This window comes from Galeopterus variegatus, unplaced genomic scaffold (genome assembly GCF_000696425.1).
Source record: "Galeopterus variegatus unplaced genomic scaffold, G_variegatus-3.0.2 Scaffold13300, whole genome shotgun sequence".
Taxonomy (NCBI): domain Eukaryota; kingdom Metazoa; phylum Chordata; class Mammalia; order Dermoptera; family Cynocephalidae; genus Galeopterus; species Galeopterus variegatus.
The window spans coordinates 16371-26842 of NW_007739411.1; the positions used below are offsets into that span (position 1 = coordinate 16371).

Below are 10472 nucleotides of genomic sequence, written 5' to 3' on the forward strand. Positions count from 1 at the left end.
GCATTTTACCCATATTAACTTATTTAATCTTCACAAAAACCTGTATAGACTCTGAACATCTGAGGGGCCCTGATCATGTTTTTTATATTTTCCCAACAATCCACCCCTTCAGGGTCCCTCGCCATACAATCTAGGAATTCAGAACCTTCCCAAGCATCTGATGAAAATGTGCACATCTGATTGCGCATGTGCACATCTGATTGGGCATGTGCAGTTCCACCCAGTCCACCATCTTCTGTATGGAAATTACAAACGGTGGGGCGATTCCAACGCAGTTCCTCACATCTTGGGGTTGGATTCTGCATCCCTGAAGGTGTTTTGGATTGTGGACTTGAGTATAAAGGACTAACGGCTCTGGTATGCAAAGCTTGTGCAGACGCTACGGGAAGCCATTAGGTCGGCTGCTCCTAGCTCTGAATAAAACCTATTATTTCTTCAGCCACGGCTCCCAGGACCTTTTCCTATTACTTAGCTCTTAGACCTGCGTGTGGAGGGTTTGTGACCCAGTCTGGACAATGGGCTCGCGGGGTCTGTGAGCCCTAGCCCTAGCTGTACAATGACATAGCTAAAATGTATTTCTCTTACATCCTCTTTTAGGTGAAAATGGCAAACATATCAGCAGGGATGTTCAGAATCTAATCAGCGATCCAGTCAGTTTCGCATCCTGAAGAAAGGTAAAATATGTAGATTAATTTAATGATGACACAGAAAACATTGGACCTGTTTTTGCCATTCAAGAAAGAATGAGTCATTTTTATATTTGAATCAGCATGGTTCTTGCTGTACTACTGATGAAAACTATTAGAAAGTATAAACAGACAAGCAATTGAGCATTTTCTCTCTTCTCTGTCATACATTAATAAATTAAAAGCCAGTTTGAATATTGTTTCTTACAAACATCAGATTTAGATTTTGTTATTCCTCCTGGTACGGAAGGCAATACGCTAATCTGGTTATTTTGGCTAACACATTTCTAGAGGTAACAATTAAAAAATATTACTTCATATTTCCTTTAGAATGCATGTAGGATTTGCCATACTTTAGGTTTTGTTGTATAATAACTGTGCAGTAAATATTAAAAGGCTGGTAATAATATTTTAATTACTTCATAGATTTTATCAAAAGATGCATATTTACCCAAAGAGAAAAATTGTTTTCTTTGATCTTTCTGGAGATTATCAGTTACATCTATTCACTTTCAATATCTAATTACCAATTACAACATATGAAAGGTGGTTAACCAAGGGTTTTTGTTTGTTTCTTTCTTTGTTTTCTCCTGTAGCAGATATATAGTCTTATTCTGTGCTGACATATTTTTAAAATGGTAGAAGATGCATTTCTAAATGCAGATATTCCTGTACCAGATTTTTGGAACTAGCAACACAGTCATTTGCATTTTTCAGCCCAGACATGACAAACATTCAGACAATTTAGAGCTGTTACTCATAAATCGTGTCCACTCTGGTGGACTAGTTCCTAAATTTCTAGAGCTGCTTCCCACTGAAGAACAAAAATGAATTTTAAAATCTCACTCGATTTTACTGATCACAGTGCAAATGTTTATGAATATTCACTACAAAATTAGAGGTTATTGGAGCCTTAAGGTTTGAATTAGTATGGAAATGTAGGTTTTTTGTTTTTTTTTTCTTTCAGTCCCTGGGTACCAAAAATCTCCCTTCTTAGTGTCTGTGGAGATAATGTTGTGAAAAATTCTCCATCAAATGGGGTAAATTTGGGTTTCCTTGGAAGTAGCAAGAAATTCAAAAGGTCTGAAAATGCTGTCATAGGGAATGTGGGAAGGCTTACTTGGAAGTCTTGAGGTCAAACATGATATTATTCTTCAAGTGTACGAAGGGCTAATATTGAAAAGGGAGTATGCTTTCTGTGTGCACTCTCAGAAGTCACAACCTGTGAGGAAATGTTTGGTATAAGTTTGTCTTACTGTTTCTCTACTAAGAATTCTTTTAAAATGTGGTCTGTTATTGTAGTAGTATTCCTTCTTTTCACAAGGAAACTATACTTGAACAGTTCCAAATGTACACACTGTATAAAGCTTGTCCTGTGAATGGGCTGCTTGTTTCTATGTGGAATTTTATATTGTGCAATGTCCTGTAAATAAAGAATAGATTTCACTTTTTTCTTTACTTAAAAAACAAAAAGAACCAGGATCCAGGGAGTAAAGATATATTTCAGCTCTTTCTAAGTTCGTTAAATGGGAGCTGTTCACTCTTAAGGAGCTCTTCAGGCGGTGGTGCCTTCTCTATGTCAGGAAGTGTCCAGCTAGAAATAGAATGGCTGTCTGTTTTAGGGATGAAGTTTTTTTAAAAATAAAAGTAGTAGAAGATAATATAAATGATTTGGGGAATTTTTTTTAAGCATGACAAAAAATAGAAAACGAAGTAAAAGACTGATAAATTTGACTACATGAAAATTAACGCTTTGGTTTGAAAAAATAAAGTTAAAGGCAAAAACTAGGGAGGAGTTGTAGCATATACTTGTATAATAGATAAAAGACATACTTTATTAACATAAAAGATGTTCTAACAATAAGAAAAATATGAGCAGTTTTATTGAAAATGAGCAAAGAATTATGAATGTACATCAATGGTAAAAGCAGTACAAATGACTATCAACATAAAAAAATGTTTAATCTTACTCATAACTTAAAACAAAACAAAACAAAACAAATTCTTTTTCATTTATCAGGTGGATATTTCTTAACCTTTTGAAGTGTTGGGAAATATTTATATTTACCATTTGTTGGTGGAGTGTAAATTGGTGCAATTTCTTGTAGGGCAATTTAACAATGCTTATCAATATCTTAAATGCACTTATTCTTTAAGAATTTTAGAACCAAGTTTACCCTACAGAAAATCTCAAAAATATAAGCATGCCCAATGCAGCATTAATTCAAAAAGGAAAAGTTTGAAAATAACTGTACACATGTTGGGATACTTGGCAGCTAATAGAAAGAATGAGGTAGATGTATACATGCTGATATGGAATGATCTCTAAGTTGAAATTTCTGTTCATTCCTATATTCTTTTGAGAAGGCTTTATCGAGGACAGATTGTGAGCTAGCAGTATTCTTTTGTTTGTTTTTCCCACTTTATTGAGGTATAACTGACAAATAAAAACTATATATTTGAAGTATACAATGTGATGTTTTGATATTTTTCATTCTTTTTTCTTTTTTTTCCTCTAACTGCATAATTTCAGATAACCTGTCTTTCAGTTCACAGACTCTTCTGCTTAATCAAGTCTGCTACTGAGGATCTCTATTGCATTTTTCATTTCATTTGTTTTATTTTTCATCTCCAGAATTTCTGTTTGGTTCTTTTTATTAATGAGTTCTATCTCTTTGTTGGACTTCTCATTTTATTCACATATTATTTTTCTGATTTAATTTAGTTATATATATGTGTTCTCTTGTAGCTCACTGAGCTTCCTTAAAACAATTATTTTGAATTTTTACTAGGCAATTTGTGAATCTCTATTTCTTTACATTAGGTTACTGGAAAATTATTGTGTTCCTTTTGTGATGTCATGTTTACTTCATTTTTAATGTTCCTTGAAGTCTTATATTGCTGTCTTCACATTTGAGAAAAGCAGTCACCCCCTTTAGTTTTACTTTCTGGCTTTGGGAAAGAAATCCCATTTAGCCTAGCTAGAAAATCTGGGGGTTACTCAGACCTTTTTCTATGCATGCAGCCACTCCCCTTGTCTAGTTCTCTCTTGGGGGAGAAGTCTTAGGATTATGTCTTGTCCCCATCCCTCAAAGCTGGGCCTGGTGCTGTGAGCCTCCTGCTTATTTTCCCTAGGGCAGTGCCCTGAAGTGTTCAAGGTTAAGTATCTTCTCCCACAGAATCAAGCTGGCCGTATGCATATGCTTGTGCACAATCTGTGGAGACTTGCATGCATCATCTATGGGGGCATATGCGGGGCATCAGAAGTGGTGGAGGGGAGTGCAAAATTTGGGGGGCATGTTTTAATCAGTTGGGGGCCTGTATTCTGTGAGGGTCATGGGTGAGCCTGTTGGAGTTTGTGAGGTGGTTAAGACAAATTGAAACCCTTTGTTGAGTTCCGCACCCTAGTTGTGGCAAGCCCATATTCCTTTTCCCTGCTCCTACCTTCCCCCAGATTATTCAGCTATGCCTCAGTGATTTGGGTAGGGTGGGCAGAGGTAGCCTCTTGGGTAGCATCCCACATGGCTGGGCAAGCCAGGTGTTCATTAGATTCTCACTTTCTTTCATGATAGAAATTGCAGGTTGAGGAGGGTCTCTTTTGGCACTGAGCTGTGCTGCCTTGGAGGAGGAGTGATGCAAGTAAAGTGAGACTGTTCTTCTTACCCTACTCAATACTTTTATTTTCAGATTTTCTGCACCATCAGAGTGCTGAGACATCACCACTGGACTCCCTGGCTCCCACAAAGGTATTCTCACCTATGAGTGGTTGTCAAAATTGATATTTCTGTGGGAGGATGAAGGATGAAAATTCCTATTCCACTGTCTTACTCATATCCATGTAAGCCAGCAGTATTCTAAGCACCAAGGGTACAATGAGCTGACTAAGCCCAGCCCTCAAGGCACTTACATTCTAATGGGCAAAATAAACATAAAACAGGAACACAAATATGATCATTTGAGATAGTAATACTTTCTTTAAAATGATTAAAGCAGTAATAGGGTAGACAGTGATGGGGTGGAACCTGAGGAAATAAATCTCAATTTTCATTTTTAGAATATTTCATGTTTGCATTATCTATAGAATTTTTTCTTTTAATTATAAAGAGAATAAAAGTAGGTTTTGAATAATGATAAAAGAGAAGTAGTTTTTTCTCTCCTGTAGTTGAGGCAAAATTATAAAATAAAAATGTGTAGAGCTACTGCTAATGTCAGAATCCTGCTGACATTGCCAATTGTCGAGCTTGGGCTGGGTCTGGAGCTCACAGACCCCTCAAGCTCATTGTCCAGACTGGGTCACAAACCCTTCACACACCAGGCTGGGTCACGAGACCCCTCACATGCCAGGCTAGGTCCCCAGAACTCTCTCATGCAGGTCTATGAACTAGGTAATCAGCCAAAAGTTCCTTGGAGCCATAGGTCAGAGAGCATGGCCACATGTGAGGTGGATGCCTGAGGCAACAGATGCCAGCCCAGGTGGTGGTGCCACCCATGCGCACTCAACCCACACACAACCTATTTACAAAGAATGCACCACACCATCCCCAACCAGACCTAAGGCGAGGAGGCCTGATTAAATTATTCTATTTTCCCAACAATCCACCCCTTCAGGGTCCCTTGCTGTACAAGCTACACATTCAGAATCTTCCATGATGCTCCCTTAGCAAGGATAGACGACCCTTACCTTCACATATTACACATTCCATCCCAGTCCCAAAAGTCTTTAGCTTGTTGCAGCACCAACCCAAAAGTCCAAAGTCTCATCTGAGACTAAAGACAAAACTCCTTTCAGCCATGAACCTGTAAAGAGTCAAAAACAAGTATATCTACTTCCAAGATACAGTGGGACAGACATTGGGTACACATTACCATTCCAGAAGGGGAGGAGTAGACAAGAAAGAAAAACAGGCCTCAAATCCAAAACCCCAATAGGGCAAACATTAAGCACACTGGGGCACCTGGACCTCTAAAACATTGGGCAACCTCGCTCCTGCAGCTCTGCCAGGTGCAGCCAATTGAGCTGCCCTGGTGCCTGCAGCTTTTCCAGGCTGGCACTATGCACTGCCAGCAGCCCCACGGTTCTGGGCTCCTTGTGGCAGTCCCACCATCTTGGCTCCACTAGACATTTCCTCAGTGTGGGTTCTCTGAGGGCTCTGACCCCACTTTTCTGCTCCACATTGCTCCATAGATGACCTCTCCAGTGGCTCCACCCCTGCAGCAGGTCTCCACCTGAGTTCCCTGGCTTTTTCATACATCTTCTGAAATCTAGGTGGAGGCTGCCATGCCTCCACTGCTGTCACATACTGCTGGCCTGCAAACTTAACACAACACCACCAAGGTTTTCAGCTTTTACTTTTCGGAGTTGCTGAGGCAGGATTGCTCCAGCCAGAGCAACTGGGATGCAGGGAGCAGGTCCCTGGGGGCAGCTGTGCCCCAGGTCTGTCCTCTGGGACAACTCAGTTCTCCTAGGCCTCAGGGTATGTGATGCATGGGGTGCTCTCCCAAACATCTGAAATGCCCTCAGGGCCCTTCTCATTGTCTTGGCTATTAGCATCTAGCTGCCCCATCCCTGGCTCCTGAATTACTTGAATCAGCTAGGCTTACACTGGCTATTCACTCACAGTTTCAGGCAATTCTGCAGCGTTCACCCACGGTCTGAACAACTGCATTCACTCAGTCACTCTCTTCTCTGGTTTATATGGCATCTGGCCAGCCATCGGGTTTAAGTGGCACCCTCCGAGCCATCTGACTTCAGACAAATGTGACATGCATTTACTACATCGTCTCTAGAGCACGTTACACCATCCACCCTTAGGTCCCATAGCTGCAGCAGCCAGGGGCTGTTCCTGTTTCTGCTGCTTTACTGTCTCCCCAAGTCAACCAGTTCAGCGTGGGTATACAGGACATAGGCAGTGAACTGGGTCACCTGTGGATCACCCGCCAGTTGTCCATCTGGTCCCACAGACTGCTTGTGCTTCATTTTCTGATGCACAATAGGTCGTGCCTGGAGACACAGTTTCCCCCAACTCACCACTGGGTTTGTCATCTTCCCTGGTGTGAGATGCAGGAGTGGCCAGTCACTGCATGTCATCCTTCAGGACATTTATCCATGCTTTTCTAACAACTCTGCTTTCTGCTGCAAATCTCAATCAGTTTGTGGCATAGTGATCAGCATCCAGGCTCCGGTCAGCAGAAACGTGGCCACCGGGCACCACATGCTCAAGGACAGCCACATTTCCTCCCCTTCCAAAGGGGTTTTGCATTGTAGTACCTCGACTATGCTGCCTTGCAGTACAGTGAGCAGCAACCAGATCTCAGTCAGCAGGAAGGTTGCCACAGGGCAGAGCATATTCACAAGTAGCCACATTTCTTCCTTTTTCCAAGGGCCTTTTGGCTCTTGTACCTGCTCAGAATCCTGTCGCAGATTGTGCCAATTGTTGCACTCTTTTACCTGCCCATAATCCTGCCAACAGTGCCACTTTTCTAGCTCTTTTATCTGCCTGTAATCCTGCTGACTATGCCAACTGTAGGACTACTGCTAATGTCGGAATCCTGCCAAAGTCACCAATTGTTGAGCTAGGGCTGGGTCTGGAGCTCACAGACCCCTCAAGCCCATTGCCCAGACTGGGTCACAAACCCTTCACACTCCTGGCTGGGTCCCCAGACCCCTCACATGCTGGTCTATGAACTAGGTAACTGGCCAAAAGGTCCTTAGAGCCATAGGTTGGAGAGCATGACTCCACATGAAGCAGACACCCAAGGCAGGAGATGCCAGCCAAGGTGGTGGCACCACCCATGTGCACTAACTCCACCCACACAGAACCTATTTACAAAGCATGCACTGCACCACCCCCAACCAGACCTAAGGTGAGGGGGGCCTGATTAAATTATTCTATTTTCCTGACAAAATGTTTCTAGGTTAAAATATCTAACTCTGGAAATAAAGATAATGTTTTGACTGTTGTTTTATAAGAAGTTTACCATTAACCCTGGCAGTTCACATGTACCTTGTGGGAATTTGAGGAAATTTAGTTGAGAGAATCCCTTAAGTGACTTGTATTATGAGAGTCAGTTCCTAGCTCTCCTGGTAGTGTTTAAAAAAGCTCCTTGAAACTTTGTAGCACCTCTTTGACAAAATAATCCCTTCTGTCATTTAAAGATATTGTGCAACATAACAGAGAGAAAATTGCATAAAACCTAAATATATGGCTTAACAACTTGCTGTAAAATGCTGTAAACACTCAACAGGTCAAGAAGTAGAATCTTGCCAGAAGCTTCCTTTGTTCAGATAATAATCCAGTGTTTCTCCTTACCCCCTTATACATGTACACAGGTAGACTATTACCCTGTCTTTCTTAATTCCTTTTCTTTATGCTTTTACCACCAATATGAGAGTACTTCAAACAGTTTGTGAAGAAATAGAATTAAAAGATAATGCAAATCTTTTCCTGAACTGTATGAAGTACCCTCATATTTTGTTTCCCCTTTTTTTTAAAAAAAAAAAGATTTATCCTTTTGTTTTGCTTGTTTTTGAATTTTATATTAGTAGAACTATACTTACATATTTTTTTCTTTCTTGATTCTTATGCTCAGCATTAAATTTGCCAAACTGATCCATATTGTTCTGTTTAGCCAATGGTGTACTGTAGATGGTGCATACCAGCTCATAAGAGCTGATTGTATGCATATCTTCTCAACCCCTGTTCAGTGACATTACACTGGTAGCTTAAATTTGGCCATCACAGGAGTATTTACACCATGAAAATGGGTACGTGTGAAATATCAGGGCTTTTTCTTCCAGAGACCCGGGGTTAAACATTAAATAGCACATCAGTGCGTTTAGCTGTAGTTAAAAACCATTTCAATTGTGTTCTTTATTTTATTATAAAAGTATACCAGAGTTTATTCATTCTTCTGTTAATGGACAACAGAGTTGTTTTCAGTTTTCTGCAATGATAAACTGTCTTGTACATGTGTTCCAATGTACATAAATCTACGTATATGTAGGTATACTTACTAAAGTGGAATTGTTGGGTTACTCTTCAGGCTCAGCTCTCTGATCTCTACTCTTTATGTTGATCTTGGATCAGCAACTCCTTTCTACCTTTTTAATACTTCCATGCTTCTCAGATCGTGTTTCTTGTTTGCATATTTGTTTTCATGCTTATATTTTGTCCAGTTTTTTGTTTTGTTTTTAGTGTTTTTCAGTGAGAAGATTGGTATAATTTATCAAAACTTCTATCATCAAAAGCTTTCCTTTCACTCTTCCCTCATAACACAATAACACCTTGGAGCTATTCCTGCTTCCATCACCTCTTCAATTGCAACATTAGACAAATAGATGAAGTGCTCATACAGGGATGTTTTTAAAGACAACATCTAATGGCTATATAGAATTATCTTCCCTGTAAGAAAAATTGATGTCAGAAAAGAATAAATGTCCTGCAGCTTAGAATACAGCAGAATTTCTATAACCTACACATTCCTTGGCTTGGAACACAATATTCTGCCCATAAGGAACATCAGTTCTGAAAGTGGGTTCTGATTTCTTCTTCTGTGGCCATAAAAATGATATGGGGCAAGACTTCAATAAGGGTATGTAGTTCCTTCCTTCTGTTTTTATTCAGGTAGCATTTGTGCTAGAGGGAGCTGGGAGGTTAGGGAACAAGTAAGAAGAGAGGCATGATGAAAAATGCCCCACCCCATCACTTTACTTAAAAGTACATTCCATTCTCTTCCTGATAACTAGTGTATTAAGGAGCTGTCCAAGAGTCTCCATCTTACATCATTTTATCCTAAACCTCTTCTGAATCCTTATATAAAAATTTTAATACTTCTAAGGTCTGTTTGCTTACAGTTCTGCTTTCTGTATTGTGAAACATTTTTAATTCCTAACAATGTATTTTCCTTCCCAAGACATGGATATTTTAGTAATATTTTCATTCCATATTGTAACTTCAGTGATTACTCCCCATGCTGAGAGACTACGGGGGAATGTTTGAGGTCAAACAGCGCATACAAAGGACTGGTCTTATCACCTTCCAAAGAAGCCATGACAGTTCTAAGGACACAGAAAGCCCGAAGTGAATGTCTCTGCCATTGTAACAGGAAAAAATAAGATTATCTACAAAATCATAACTTTTCTTGAGCATAATATGCAGTTGAAGGCCTCAAGGTAACAATGTAAAGTGAATTCAAAAGGATGACAAGCCCCACCAAAGAGTTTCCTACAAACTGTTTCACTTTGGCAGACCTAGGAAAAGGAGGTGTCCTTCATAAAAACAAGTGAGTATAAAGCTAAAATTTTAAAAAATTCCTGAAGACCAAGTGTAGGCTAGTGTAATAGTGTAGAATACCTCAGAACCCCACTCCTTCCCAAGGTCTTTTCCATGAGCCTCTACCAGATACTTATGAAAAAGACTGGAGGAAGGACGAAACCTAAAAGCAAAGACATGAGACATCACCCAATTACTAAATCCTTCTCTCGTATGAAGCAAAAGCTTTAAGTCACTAATGAAGGGGCAGGAAATCCTCTTTTTTCCAGGGTCTAGGCAAAGACCTAGCATTGCTTCTGGGGAAAGGGTAGAAAAAAAGAGCCACCTGCTACTTGAAAAAAGGTAGAAACCCTTTTACAGTGTAAGACCAGCCCGAAAGCATGAATCTTATTTCTCGGGAAGGCTCATCTCACTAAGACCATGAGGCAGAGATCGATGCAACAGCAGGAGGTCTTTATTTCCAGCAAGCTGGGGTCGCCCCGCATTCAAGACATAAGCGACCCCGAATTTACAA

The 10472-nt window shown here is 40.2% G+C and overlaps 1 long non-coding RNA gene across 1 annotated transcript; it reads left to right on the forward strand.

Moving 5' to 3' along the window:
* Positions 1 to 266: 266 nt before the first annotated feature.
* Positions 267 to 9726, forward strand: LOC103581543. Its single transcript, XR_549678.1, has 4 exons — positions 267 to 357; positions 598 to 674; positions 4374 to 4432; positions 9645 to 9726. It is a non-coding gene; the product is annotated as an uncharacterized LOC103581543 (long non-coding RNA).
* Positions 9727 to 10472: the final 746 nt, after the last annotated feature.